The sequence below is a fragment of the Molothrus ater genome, chromosome 7, assembly GCF_012460135.2.
Source record: "Molothrus ater isolate BHLD 08-10-18 breed brown headed cowbird chromosome 7, BPBGC_Mater_1.1, whole genome shotgun sequence".
In the NCBI taxonomy this organism is placed as follows: domain Eukaryota; kingdom Metazoa; phylum Chordata; class Aves; order Passeriformes; family Icteridae; genus Molothrus; species Molothrus ater.
Genome location: NC_050484.2, coordinates 31432789 through 31447818, shown reverse-complemented (window position 1 = coordinate 31447818; position 15030 = coordinate 31432789). Strand labels below are relative to the sequence as shown.

Genomic DNA, 15030 nt, shown 5'->3' with positions numbered 1-15030 from the left:
CCCCTATCGCTTCCTTTACATGCATTTTGGTTATGGATCAGCACACAACTGCAGATTTACTAAGAATGCACTTGAAAACAGCTCAGCTCATGCATGAATGAGCTTTAACTTTATCCAAAAGGGTTTCTTGAGCTCTTGTAGCTCTGTAACATGCTACGGCTGCCCCAACAGATACTCCCCTTTTACAGCCCCCTAACCATTGCAACAAAATGCAAATACTGCAAAGATGAATACCAATTCAATTTTCTGCATTTTTCTTTTTTCCACCTCTTTTACTTTTTTCTTGTTCCCTATCTTCCCTTAGTGTAGAAGCAGAAGCTTTCTCAGCCAGCTACTGATTCACAGAAAGCTTGTAGAAATTTCATCACCAATTTGACTGAAATTCCAACAGGAATTGGAAGTATGAAGGAAAAAACTGTATGACTGAAAGAGTCTTGTTTCATTGAGAAGTCACAATAGAATAAAATTAAAGAGGCAGAAATTCTGTGTTCAGCAATCTAGGTGCAATAGATTAGAGATAAATAATATTACCAATAGGAAAGCAGAACTAAGCTCTTCCTTTTAATTATGAGCAAGAACTTGCAAATTTCATCAGCATTTCATGGATGCAGTAATAGATAAAATTTCAGAACAGAAGATAGGAGAAGAAAGTTGTAGAGAAAACAGTAGGTAAGCTTGAAAATCTGATGAGTGGGGAAATCACTGTAGGAAACACAAAGTATTAAGCTGGTAAAGAAATTGAAAGATGAGGAAAGGGGGAGGAAAAAAAAAATGCCCTGAGTGAGATGAGGTAAGCAAACATCTAAATGAAGGTCTAAGAGGGTAAAGGACATGAATGTTAAGGAGATGTAAAGGTACTAACAGGGAACAGCCTGACAGACAAGGGCCACACAAACTGAATGGCTGAATACACCAGGTCAGGCAAGAACAAGAAAACACAGAACCTGAAATAATCCTAAATCAATACTGTGAGTGATTTGCCAACAAACACAGACTACAAGTGCAAGTGGCAAGGCAGAACGAATGCATTCCCATAAACAAATAGGACTTTAACCACTGATAGAGGAAATAGTTTGCTTGTCAAAAGTTATCACTGTTTCCTGATACACTTCAGCTGCTACAACTTTCATCTTGAGTGGGAAACAGGTGGAGCTTTTAGTTTATGAGAAAGTCACAAACAGTGAATAGAACTTGCTATATCAACACCTCCCTTAAATATAAAATATTTAAGATAATGGGGAAGGTTATCAGAATGACTATTCCTCAATATTACCATTAGTCTTATCAATATATCAGCTTCACCAAAAAAATAACTTCTTATAGGGTCAGCTCTCTCTGTAATTTATATTCCAAAGACTTGCATCGATTCAAACCATAAGGACCCAGTCCTTAGGAAATAGGGTTTGTTCCACTACATTCACCAGTATAATAATTTCTACAGCTTTCAGCAGTCCTCAGGGCCAAAATGCAACATTACTTTTGCATAAGACATTATGGGTCTATGTAGATGTTGCTTCATAGGCAGTAAGAGGATTCTGGAGGCAGATGGTAACAGGAAACAAAACCACAAGACATTGCAAGAACATATTCAAGATCTACATGGAAGATGATGAAAGTATTTGGTATAAATTACATATTAAGCATTTATGGCTCAAGAAGTCCAAGGTCTAGGGTCCCATTTCACTGAATTTGGCTCAAGAAGTCCAAGGTCTAGGGTCTCATTTCACTGAAATTGGTGAAAATCATCCCATGTGGTCAGTGACAATTCTCAGTAATACTCTGAAATGTCTGAAAACCATCCACCCTCTTTCACATATTTGACACACAGAGCCACATTGGAGAGACACTCAGAAACCCCACACAGCCCACACAGCTAACCACAGGTGACAGAAGAGAGATGACTAAACATCCCTTTTAGACTTTGGTGCTTTCCATTAGCTCCTCCACTCCTATTCTGAGAATAAATTCCCCTCAATGCTCTGACAATACATAATTAATTACATTTATTGACACTGAGGTTAGAGCATGAGTCAAATGTTGTCACATTAAATATTGCACAAGAGTGCCATGAGGCTTTTTTGGATACTATGAAATCTGAAGATGTCCAAAAAGATGTTTGTAAACCCACCCTTGTGCAGAGTCATGTTTAAGCGGTTTTTCACAGGAATCAGCTGGCAGCTCAGTGCCTGTTACTAGCACAACACCACCTCCCAGCCCATGCACTCCCCCCAAAATTTGTATGCATTCACTTGATCAGCTTTCAAATTGCACTTTTCTAACAACAGAATATGCTTCCTGAAGGTTGGTAAACATGCTTGATCACCAGCAGCCACGCTCTAGAGCTTCCACTGGGAATCTTTCATGTTTCAACAGCTGGCTGTGTAGTGAGTGTCAAGCAAAGAAACACTCCCTTGCATAACACCCTTTTTGCATTTTTATATAAGCACTAACCAAGAAGCACATACTGCTAGAGAACAAAATTATTTTGCTGCATATCAGATTTTTCAAATCTGATAAAATTTACTTAAGTATAATTTAAATAACTCATCTTGCTCTTCTCCCCCTTTGCTTATATGCCATCTAAACCTCAACTGCAACAAAAGAATAACCCACCAAATACTTGGTACTTTGCAGAGCTTTGTAGAAGCAGCAGCTCTCATTATTTAGTTTTTAAGTATTATAATGCATGAAACTTCATTAGATAAAATATCTCATTATTCCCTGAAGGTCAGCCATTTCTGAGGCAACTCTCAACAGTCAAATAACACTTTCATCACTTTAAAATAATAAATTTAATGGGGCAAAAAAAAAAAAAAATACACAACATATTTGGCATGTGTATATAATGATTTAAGAAAAAAACACCATACAGGACTTCTTGCAAGATCTGCTTTACAAAATACAGAAGGAAACTATCTTTCAGACTGCATGATAATGAAAAATAAAATATGGTGGATTGGCATTTTCCCCCACTTAAGTCAACATTTCTGTTTTTCTGGACAATAGGGAGAAGGAAGGAGTTTGAAGGACAAAGTAGGAACCACAAATAACTCAGATCTAACATTAGCAGTGGGTCAAAGATAAATGCGTAAGAAGTTTTATGTGCAAAACTGAAGTGACATTGCGAACACTGCAAGGAAATAAACATCAGGAAGATTAAAAATGCAAGCAAGCAAGACTTAGAGAAATGTCAGCAAAACCACTTGCAAAAACTTCCCCACACTACAGCTAATTCCAAGGAAGTAGTTTTTAAAGTACAAGAGCAGAGAATTTTTCCCTTTCAAAAAGATAAAGGCGCCAAGACATCCCACAATTTTTATTCAAGAACCTTGACAAGAATTCATTTTTAAATTTAGTGTTGCATAACTCCAAAAAAAATAGTCATCCACTGAATTAAATTTGCTTTAAATATATTCACTAACATTTTCTATTCTCCATCCTTTGCTGAAGTTGTTTTTTTATTGCAATATGGCAAGAAAGTTTTGGAAGCTCAAATCTGGAAAGAATATTAAATTAAATACCCGTTGTGCAATTTTTCAAGAAAAGCAAACAAATGGGACCAGCTAAAAGAGAGTAAAACAAAACCCAAGCAAAAGAAGGATTAATTGAGGCGAAGAAGAAAAGTAGTAACCCCTAGATTTCAACAAAACACATTGCCTCATGTACCATTTACAACATAATCAGAATTCAAAGGAAATAAAATGTATAGAATTTGTAAGAAGGTAAGGCTGGTTACAAATTCCAGTGACACAGACAATGCATTGATTTCCATTTGACCTAAGCTTTCAATTAAAGCAGGAGGGAAAAACTAGCTTGTCCAGCAGTATAGTTAAGGGTTAAATTGTCATGAGGTTTTAAGTCAATAAATAAAATGAAATTACAAGGACACACCACAGCTCAAGTAATAAATATGTGTGAAATAATACAGACATATAAATGCAATTCCTGTGAATCACAGAAGCCCCACAATCCTGACCATATTTTTCACAAGTCAAATTGCAACCCTTTTGTGTATTTTTCTGCTTGGAAAGTCAGATTTTAGGTAGCGAGATGCATCAAACTGGACAATACAGTATAGGCCACAGAACAACAAGAGAAATTTTTAAAAAAGAAGAAAATTACCACAGCTCCCTCCTTGCCAACCCTGGTTTTCACTGAGGTACACATTGAACACCTCCTGTCATACAGAAAGGTTTTGAAAGCCACACCTACCTCTCCAGACTGGTATTGGCACCGCAGCAAATCCTGCTCAAGGATTAGGAGACTTTGCTCTCTCTGATACCAAGGACAAAGCTCTGTCTTGTGCCCAGCAACCAAGCCATGCAACCAGAGATAAGAAGGTGGGGATGGACTGGACCACAAAGAAACAAACCTCAGAAAGCATTGCTAACAAGAGTGAGAGTCTCAGTTCCTTGTGGTCCTGTAGGCATCACAGCAGAGCAGAGTTCTCAGAAGAGATCTGAGAATGGTCAGGCTTTGCAGAGATTAAAGGGAGATTTCTCATCTGTGGCTGGGAGGAAGAAGGCAGAAAGCAAAAAGATGCTTTTCACAGAATGGATCTACAGGCAAAGCCACCGTGGGCAGCACGAGGCCTGGGGGAGGTAGGAAACCTCCCAAACCCTGCTGGGGAGGAGGATGGGCACAGGAATGTGAAGACAAAATGATGATGTGTCAGTGGGGGAACAGGAGGGGAGCAAAGGATGGGAAAGGGAGCATGGTCAGACCAGTGTGTACAGGAAAATACAGGGAGCTGTCAGCACAGCAAAGCCAGAGAAAATCCTTGTGCACTAAATTGAGACTAGAAAGGGGGGAGGTGTGTTTGCCTGTTAAAACATTTATGGTACATGACAGGCTATACCTCACATAAAGTGTGTCAAAACTCTGCAAGACTCATGCTTGGGGGCTTTCTGCCTTTTTATTCTTAATATTCTCACATTCAGAATTTGGAAAGAGAGGCTGCTACTGTGGCTAGGAAAGAGTGGGAATGGAGATGAAAACAAGTTCAAGAATATGAAGTTTGATTTATTAGCCTAGTGGAGGCTTACTGTGCAATATAAGATTTACATGCAAGAGTATGTCACTGCAAAATTAATACTAATTTACAGGGTATTTTTCTTCAATCAAAAGCTCTATTACTATCTACATTTAATCACTATAACTATCAAGGAATGAGAAAAAAAATCTGAATCTTTGCCAATACCAACATCTTCCTTTACTACAGAAGTGTGCCTTAAATGGAAGTAGCACAAAGAAAAATAAGGGGGTTTTTGTCAGTCATGCCAGATGACTGTCAATAAAAAAATGCCTAGAATTTCTTAACAGTTTCTAAAATATTTTTCCTCCTAAATTTCAAAGAATTGAGTCTCAGAGGTGCATCTACAGAAGTGTTGTTTTTATTTTAAAAAGGCTGCTTTTTGCATTTATCATTAACACTTCTAAAGCACAAAAGGTCCTTTTCCTGAATTTTAATGTATCCAACAGGTTAAAGAATCCTAGAGAGATCCTTCATGTTATGCAAAGTACTGTCCTTGAAAGTTTTTGTTGTTTCTACTTTTGAGCCTACAACATTAGGATTTCTTTTAATTAACTGAGAACTATAAGACAAGCTAGGAGGGGGGGAAAAAAAGTCACTTTAATTATGGCAACTGTCAACAGCACAGCAAGAATTTTAACGAAATCTCAATAAATATGCAAAGAGACGTCTAAGAGATTTATGAACACACTCAAATACCCAACTAACTCCCACAGCATTTAATGAGACACTCCTGGGTAGTCCTGTAGGTGTCTGAACACCTTCTACAAAGCAGACGCGGGGAATGGCTGAGCATAATTCACACCTGTAGTCCCCATCAACGTCAGTGTGGTGTGGTGGGCTTTTGGCACCTCCAGAAAAGCCCACACATTTAAGTCACTTCTGATTATCTCCATCTGTGCACATTTATTCCTGTACAAAATTATCTCATCTCTGTTTATAGCTTAAACTTCAAGCTTAGACCTCGGGCTCACACATGGAGACAGGAATACTAACAGCAATTTATAAAAGAGTAGGAGTGAGGCTGGAATTTTTCAGCACCAGCTAATTTCTTCTTTTTCCCTCCCCACATCCTTCTTAATGTGTTAAAGAGGGAGCGAAATAGAAAAAATTTCTTCAGGATTTGGAATATTATACTTGCTACATGGAAATATAAATCATAGCTGTAACAAGAATTTATGAGAATAAAAAAAGTTTGAGATTTGAATACTGGTACTGAAAGTTATATTTTCAGCTACTCTTCGTGATTTGCTTAAACATGGAAAAACATTAAGAGACCTACATTTTAAGCTTTAAGTATTCTCAATTTTCCTCATAACAAGAAATTAAAGTTTACAGCTCTGCCTTTTTACATTGTATCAGTTAAGCACCTGAATTTAAGATTTTTTTTAGTAGTGCATTTTATATGTTATTAATATAAATACCTTCATAATTGATACCATATATTAATAAAATACTATTATAAAATACTATAAATATTATATAGAAAAACAGACTAACATAATGAATGAAGAAGAATCTGAAGTATATATATACATAAATATATACATATACATACACATATATATATTTTTATATATATACATATATATTTATATCTATATATACATATATATTTTTATATATATACACATATATATTTATATAGATACACACACACACACATATATATATATATACACATACATATATATATATGTATGTCAAGTCATTTTCCAGCACTTGACTTTTGAGAGGGTGGTCAAAATCTGTTTAATTGTGGTATTCAGAAAAGAACGTGATAACTTCAAGGACTATCTATTCCCATAAAAAGTGTGTGTATATTTAGTGAAATCTTTCTTGGCATCATTTTCAGAACATTCATCTTAACAGATGGAATAAAAATGTGGCTCACAGGCAGGACAGACTGACCTTCCAGGACAGGACTCATTTAACCCACAGGCAGATGGGACAGCAGAGTTTAGGAACACTGCACATTTCTGTCTTCAGTTGGTTCAGAAAAAGTTTTACTGGGTCAGTCACTCAAATCTGAAGACCTAATAGTATTACAACTTCCTCAGGTCCTGCAGAATCATAATAAATCCAATAAATACAGATATCACAGCCAGGACTTGTGCACCAAAATGCTGCGCCCCCTGCAAGGGGATTTATTGCTGTTCCAGGAGTTCACATTGCTAAGAAATGTGGTCTTCATGAACACAGGACAAGGACCCTGCAGAGGCTGCAGCAGGCAGGGACTGCTGCTGTGCTCCCTTAGAACTCCTCAGCATTGCACAGCTGATGGCACAGTGACAGCCCACAGGGACCCAGCCCAGGCTGCAGTCAAGGAAAAGAGACAGAGATCAGCAGACTAACCTTGGAAAGCCTTTTATCCTGTGCAAAATGAAGTAGATTTAGTTAACAGTAGAAGCAGGTGAATGGGTGATCACTGACAGGGTTGTCAAGCACTGGCACAGGCTGCCCTGGGAAGTGGGGGAGCCACTGTTCCTCAGGGATGGAAATGTCACATGGATATAGCTCTTAGGGACATGGTTTAGAGGTGAACTTGTCAGCTACAAAAAAAATAAATCATCATGGCTTGCAGCACTTTAAGAGGGCATAATTTCCATCAATCAGAAATGCATCTAAATGATGTTACTCAAACTGAAAGTGCATTCATTTACAGTACAGAGAAAATGAAAGCTACTATAAAATCACTTACACTCATGCATTTTTCCTTTTTTTTTTTTTTCATTCTTAAGTAGTGAAAGTAGCAGATAGTTCATTTAGGAAAATAAAACATAATACACTGAGTGGTTAACACCCCCACTGAATGCACTTAGGTCTCTTTTTATAAAAGACCTTTAACAATGTACTCCTTGAAGAAGTAAAAGTTTGACCCCAAATCAGCATTTCTCTCTTTACATTTCTGTTTTCAGCATTGTGTCTGATGTCTCCATCATCCTTAACCCCTACTGCAGTGCCTGGCAATGACCCATTGTTACAGCCTTGCAAAGTGACAGAGTATCTCTTGCAATTTCTGGTTTTGAAAAAAAAAGAAAGATTGGGAAAAAAAACCTCAAAAACTCACTTTCAACTTGTTAAAAAACCATTCATTTGGCTGAACATGAACATGGTGTCTCTCAATACAAAAAGTGTCCTTGTTTTCCAACACCTGTTAAGTGGTAACTTGCATAAAAGCAAGACTTTTTTTGACAGTGTAGGATTTCATATCCAGCTTTTAAAATGTCAGTTGACCTCCCCTTGCCCTTCCTAAGTATTTAATTGCCTTAGTCTACTGACACACTGGGCCACCGTCACATAAATCTCACCCAGCACACAGCCAATACTTCTACTTTAAAATTTGCTATTATATTATAAGAAAGCCTTTTTTCTGTGTTCTGCTTTTAGATTTAGATCACGTTTTTCTCCATTGCTGTAAACTTTTTATTTGGCTTTGGGAGGGATTAATTAAGTCATCACACAATTCAAGCAATTCAAACAAATACTACAAGGTTTGTGATAGTACTCACTGACATAGATGTGTATGTCGAATATACAAGAGACACATAGAGCAAATTTATCTTTAAGTATTATCTTAAAGCAGCTCAATCAGGAGGAGTCTGTCCCTGTTTTCTCTACACCTCCCCAATCTGACATTCATAAAAATTAATAAGACTCCCCCGCAAAGTTTCTCTTCTCTGGGTTGGACAGTCCCAGCTCTCTCAGCCTCTCATCCCATACCAGATGCTGTAGTCCTTACAGGTATAACTTCTCCAGTCAAAAGTTAAGTAGGTAAGGCAACTCATTTTGACAGAGTGGAAAACCACTCAAACCTGAACACTTCAAACCAGACATAGCACCCAAAGTGGTGCACATTAACATGGGAATTCTAGAAGTATCCATAAATGTTGTGGCAGCAAATCAGTTACTATTCCTGTTAGCATGGCATCATCTGTGAAAAACCAAATACTATTCCCCACATAGATATGGTACTTCTAATACAGAATAACATAATAAGCATAAAATGGCTCAGAGGTTATGCACAATTTACAGCTTCAACTGTGTTGTTAACTCTGAAAGTGTTTTAAAAAAAACAAGATATTTTGATGCTTCTCACACTTACTTGAACTATACTATTACTACCATAAGCCTTCATATGCCCATCTTGATCTGCTGTAAGTGAAATATTTTCAACACAGTTGTAAATACCAAAGAACAGCATCAACATAAGTCTGTATGTAACCAAACTCAGAGTCAGCAACAACAGCAGCAGTAAAAGTCAACCAAATGAGAACACACACATTGGAGACACAGCCCAAGGTACCAAGCTGGTACACTGTATAGGCTTTTAAAGGCTTACTAAAACTTCAAAGACTAAATTAATAAGTTTCATGCTTCAGATATCTATTCCAAACATCTTACTTGATTTATGCACAGTTGGTTTTTACAAACAACCCACACAGATAAAGAATTTTGGACCTAATAGTACAAATTTTGCAACCATTTACTAGAAAAAGCCATTAACATCTTGCAAAACCTTTTTTTCCCTCCAAGCAATAAGCATTCCTTCATCAACACAATTTCTAACACGCAAATGAATGTATTTTGGCCTCAAATCTTGGCTGCCTTTATCTGAGTAAATGATACAAGCTTTTTGAAAATGCTTTGAAAGAACTCTCTATCCAGTATGAAAGAAAGGACAGCCATAGACATTCTTCCACTCAACAGCTTTCCATAATTACAGCATTTTATCAATGAAATTTTATGCAGGTTACTATCAAACTCATTCTGTTTCCCAGACAGTCCCAAAATACATTGCAAAATATCATTAAGTGTGTGAAAAGCATCTACTTTCATCCCAAGTGATTAAAGACAAGCTTGGTCAATTCTCATGTTTAAGTTAAGGCAAGACCAGAATACAGTACACCTAATTTCAGGTCCCTTTTAAAGATCTTCCCACTGGCTCTTTTCAGCAGAACCTTCCTCCAGGTACCTTCATCTTCAGAACAGGATTCTGGTTTTTCTGAGTTAGTCTTATGAGTAAGACTTCAACGTTCTGCTTTAAAATGTCTGTTTACCAAGTATCCATGCATATATGCACTCTTCAGGATTTTACTGAAATTGAGTAAAACTTGACTAGCACCTCTTAAATCAGATGCAAGTCTCCACTAGTGTAATGAATGTGCTTATCCCACACATACACGTGCAAATTAAGTTAAAGCCATTCCACAAACAGCCCCCTTTTGATACCTCAAAATCTGAGTTATTAAAAATAAAGTAAATTAATTATCCAAAGAACTTGAGTATCTAGGCACTATTGTCTCTTCCATGTGACTGCTGCCAGGTGAGTAAAGAGCAGAGAGCTGAAGCTCTGTGTGATTTATACAATATCCAAATCAGCTTCAGAGAAATTATTAAGTTTACCAAATCTCTACAATTTCAGCTTAAGAAACACAGGTCAATCAAGTCCTGCAGATATTTGATATTATTTATTTCTATATTGTGTGAGTAAAAAAAAAAAAAAAAAACAAAAACCACAAATGATAAACAGGAACTGCAGAGGAAATGGAAGGGAAAAGGAAGAAATGGAAGCAGATGTGGACAGTTGTTAAGGCAGTTCTGAAGGGACAAAAGAGGCCTCAGTGAGAGATAATGCTCCCTCTACCCCAATAGCTGCTGAAGAACAGTAGCTGAAAGGATTTCTTCCTTAAACACACCCTCAATAACTCTCAAGAGTTGCTGTGGAAGGAAGCATGGGGGGAAAAAAGCCCTGCAAAGTTCATCTTGATTTGTGTGGGAGAACTCCTGGGACCTGGCTGCTGTCTTTCACTGCTGACAGTGCCCCCAGAGCTGCACCTTCTGTGCCTTCAGAAGATGGGAGCATGACTGGAACTGGGTTCTAGGATGCAGGGATGTCACATCAGGCATGACATCTCCCACGTGAATGGGACATCCTCCTAGTCCCCTGCCTTTCACTTCAGCCCTCTTTCCAGAGACATGAAGACCTCACCAAGCCATTAGGGGAATTCTCTGTGCAATGGGAATAGAACAGGCTTCAGTACACAGAGTGTGCATTGCAACAGCTCTTTTGAGGCAGTAAAACTTGGGGCAGGGGCGCCCACAGAAATTTACATCAAGCTCAGTCCAATACATATCTTTTCACTGAAATGGGCAAAGCCTATCAATATTAGCATGCCAAGCCAGCAACAAAACCCACACAGTTTAAACAATGTTGTCAATACAGCACGATATTACTCATACACTTCACACTTACAGTGCAAATTCTCATCTCTCCACCTCAGTTTGGCTTCCTTTCCCGTCATAAAGGGCATAGAAAAAGGAAATAAAACAGCTACAGCAGCTAAAACCCTCCATATAAAGTTCTAACATTCAAGCTACAATAGCCTTTATTTTTCTGTATCCTTACACTTTTCACAAAGTTGAATAAAAATTCACAGAGGTGACCTCATAAATAAGGCTGGTAAAGCATTATGGTCTCAATCTGTAGGAACAGGTGACAAAATGCTTACCTTCCAAACAGACATGCACACAGCAGATGGCAACCCTCACTAAGCGTGGAATTGAGGAACAAGGCTCTCTCTGCAATCCCTTACAAGCACGTGAAAGGTACTGCTAACAAGGAGAAAAACATCTGGAGGAGAGTGTTTATATATGGAACACAGTTGTTGAATAAGCAAACGGAAGTGTGAATTTGCATTTGTTAGTGTATCTATGGTCTGGCTGCTTTGCAAACAGCTACAAGGCAATGTAAGGAAAAACCAGACTGAAAGGCTCAGAACGTTTTTGGGGCAATGTGTACACAATGCTTTCCCATACCTCTTCTAGAGCATGTGCAAAACGAACAGCTTCAATGGGAGATTTGACTTTTAGTTAAATATTAAAGAAAAATAGCATTTTTTAAATCTTGTGCACACAGAAAATAATCATGTAGCAGAAAGCCACAGCACAAGACAGTGTGAACTAAGCAAACAATCCATTGCTTTTTCTGTACAATTTCCAGTTGTCATTCTAAATTAAAACAGGAAGAATTTAAGGAGCTGTCTGTTTTCAGATGAAAATCCCATTCCTAAACAGGATTAGCTGGTAACCTAAAAATATCAGTCAGTAATCTCCAAAAGTCATAAGCTCATGCACCCCACAAGTCCTATACCAATCACTAACTAAAAGAAATTAGGTCAGAATCCAAATCAGATCACACTACAGTAGCATCAATCTTCTTATTTCAGAGCTGTCACATTTTAAATCTTCCACACAATTTCTACATAAATTATTAAAAACAGAGGAGATTTGCCTCCAAACAGATACTAACTAAAAGTGACATTCTAGTTTATTGTGACAGTTTAAAAAAATACATATCTTCAGTCACTTAAGACCTACATCTCTAAATGCACCCCATCAAGCTAACAAACAAATGTTATCTGACAGGCTGCTTTAGTTTCCTTAAAATCATCTGGGATCAGGTGACAGTTCTTCTGTTACTACCATGGACTACTTTCTTTCCTTGTACATTCCCATATCTTATTTTCTATAGGTAAAAAATAATAAACAGTGTATAATATCTGACAATTTTTGAAATTTATTGGTGTAAAGCCACACCTTTTCACAATGACAAGAGTCTTGCAAGATGCAGACTCGAGGACACACATAAAGTATTTCAGCATACTACAATAACTTGCATCTGCAAGTCATTAACTGCACTATTAAAGAAGTGGCCATTTCAGCTCACATTGTTGACTGCCTGCCTTGACTGACTGCCATTTGGGCAAAACCACAAATATCCAATGAAAGCATCTCACTGGTACTGTGTTCCCAGAAGTAGCATCACTGACTTACTGACAATTATCACAATTTTTAATGGCTTTTAACCTTGGTGCAGTTCACTGACTGCCACTGTTGGCAAGGAGTAGCTATGACCAGAAAATAAGTTTTATCTACAACTTTAAGATAGAGGCTGACTCCATAATGAGAAGCAGTGTGGTACTCAAGTCCTATGACATCTTCAACTCTAAAATTCACGCTTTATCTACAAACTTGTCACCAAAGCCAAACCAACTGGGTAGCTAATGGCAGCAAGACACTTCAACACTCTTATTTTGTCTAATTTTATGGTGACATTTATGAGCTGTAATAAGCTATTTGAATCAGTGTCATAAACCTTCATAACACATAACGAACTAGAGGGCAAAGTAAGTGGTTTGCTTCCTAATTAAACAATAGTTTAAATTCTTGCCATGCAGAATAAACCTCTTATTAAATACCATCATTTTTGATTTCTTATATAACAAGATTCTGTCTATCCCTGGCTGAGTTACAATGACAATCACAAGTCTACAGACCAGCAATTCCTTTGGGAAGGGACATTTACCGACTGCAGTTTGAGAAAATATAGAAAATGTCATGAGAAAAGCCAAACAAAGTTTTCACTCCTCACACATAACCACCCTAAAAATGTCCCAAAATATCGACATCCAAAAAACACCAAAACAACCCCAACAATAAAACCCTGCCCAATGATTTAACCAGTGCCTATTGCCTCATCTTTGCTAATAGACAAAATCTCCACTTCCTCACGTGTTCTGAGCCCATCAGAAAGTACTGTCAGCATGACCTGGCACATGAACAATGCTCTGCAGACACAGAGTGTAACCAGCAGACATTTATATCACCATATCAGTTGTGGAAATGGCATTGAACAAGCAGGGGGTTTGTTTGACTTTGTTCTGCTTCTCTCTCCCTTGGATCAGTTACTTGCAGTGGACCATCTCTGCTAATTTTAGCTGCAGCTCTCAGTCATTTTCAGCCAAATCCAAATAGTTTCTCAGGAACCCATACTCCCAGGCATGTAACATCACACTGCTTAACTCTGACAAACTAAGTTTGCAAATTCTTGCTACAGGCAAAGCAGAGAAATTGGAGTTCTCTTCATACCACAATCTAGCAGTGATGCATAAAAAACAATCAAACCCTGCAGTGAAGAAACCTTCACTTTATGCTCTCTTGTGATAGGATATCACAGCTATGAGAGGATAAAGCACAGCCAGCCAACACAAACTCAGTTTGAATGCAAGGCCCAGTGAAGAGCTGTGGGACCCATCTTATACAGCCTGTCATGGAAGACAGGCATGCAAGGCCTTTTTCCTGCCAGAGTGGGCTGACAAAAAGGTTAGCCTGAACAGTTAAATTTTCTTGCTGCCACAGCTGTCAGAGAGCACTCCTGCGTAGCTTGTCACTTGTCTTCAAAAACTAGAAGTTTCACAAAAGAAGGTAAATCTATTTCTTTTCCTCTTCTCACCCCATCTCCCCGGGAGCTACAAATTAATTAAAAAAGCTTAAGCAACTATAAAAGCCATCAACAAGAGGCAGGGAGAAGTACAATTAAATAAACCCAGTAATGTAAAACCCAAACTGCAGGCAGACAATTGAACACAGTATCCCTGGGTTGATGTCAATATAAGGAAGGTGGAAGGAGCATTGTGTTACAATCTAAGCCTTAATAGCAAATTTCTTTACACTCATATCAACATAATAATTTTCTAATGCAGGAAAGAAAGCAGTTCAAAGCTCCAGCTGAAATATAGACTGAATAGCAATCTCATAACCTTTGTTCTCTGTTAAAAGCTTGATGGACTTTGTTAGTGTTTATAATGTTACAAAGCATTAGGCCTCCATGAATTGCTTACCTCATTTTGAAATGGGTACCAAGGTATTTCTTTTTAAGAAAAGAAGAAGCTTCTAAAATATCTTGTCAGCTCTACCCAGAAGCTCTACAGAGCTCTTCAGTTCCAACAGTACTGACCCCATGATCCTAGAGCTATTACTTATGGGTTTGTCCTTGAAAAAAATCCTGCCAGTGACACAGCACCTGAAGGGGGTTACTCTAGAACAGCTCTTACATTTCTCAGTAGTTACACCACATTTGTTATGAACCAAAACCTACTAATGCTAATGTCAGAATTATCTTCTGACACAAAATCCAGCAAACTTTGTTAGAACAA

The 15030-nt window shown here is 37.8% G+C and overlaps 1 protein-coding gene across 6 annotated transcripts in view; it reads right to left on the bottom strand.

Annotated features, from left to right (window-relative positions):
• MGAT5 (alpha-1,6-mannosylglycoprotein 6-beta-N-acetylglucosaminyltransferase) overlaps positions 1 to 15030 on the bottom strand; it is a 112014-nt gene that overhangs the window by 81148 nt on the left and 15836 nt on the right. The window contains exon 1 of one of the 6 annotated variants that reach the window (XM_036386579.2): positions 4373 to 4506. The exons of 3 other annotated variants lie outside the window; for them this stretch is intronic. The gene's annotated coding sequence lies outside the window, so the exon portion shown is untranslated. Of the gene's footprint in view, positions 1 to 4122; positions 4138 to 4212; positions 4345 to 4372; positions 4507 to 15030 lie in introns of those variants that run through there. 2 more of the 6 variants (XM_036386574.2, XM_036386578.2) reach the window with 2 other exon arrangements.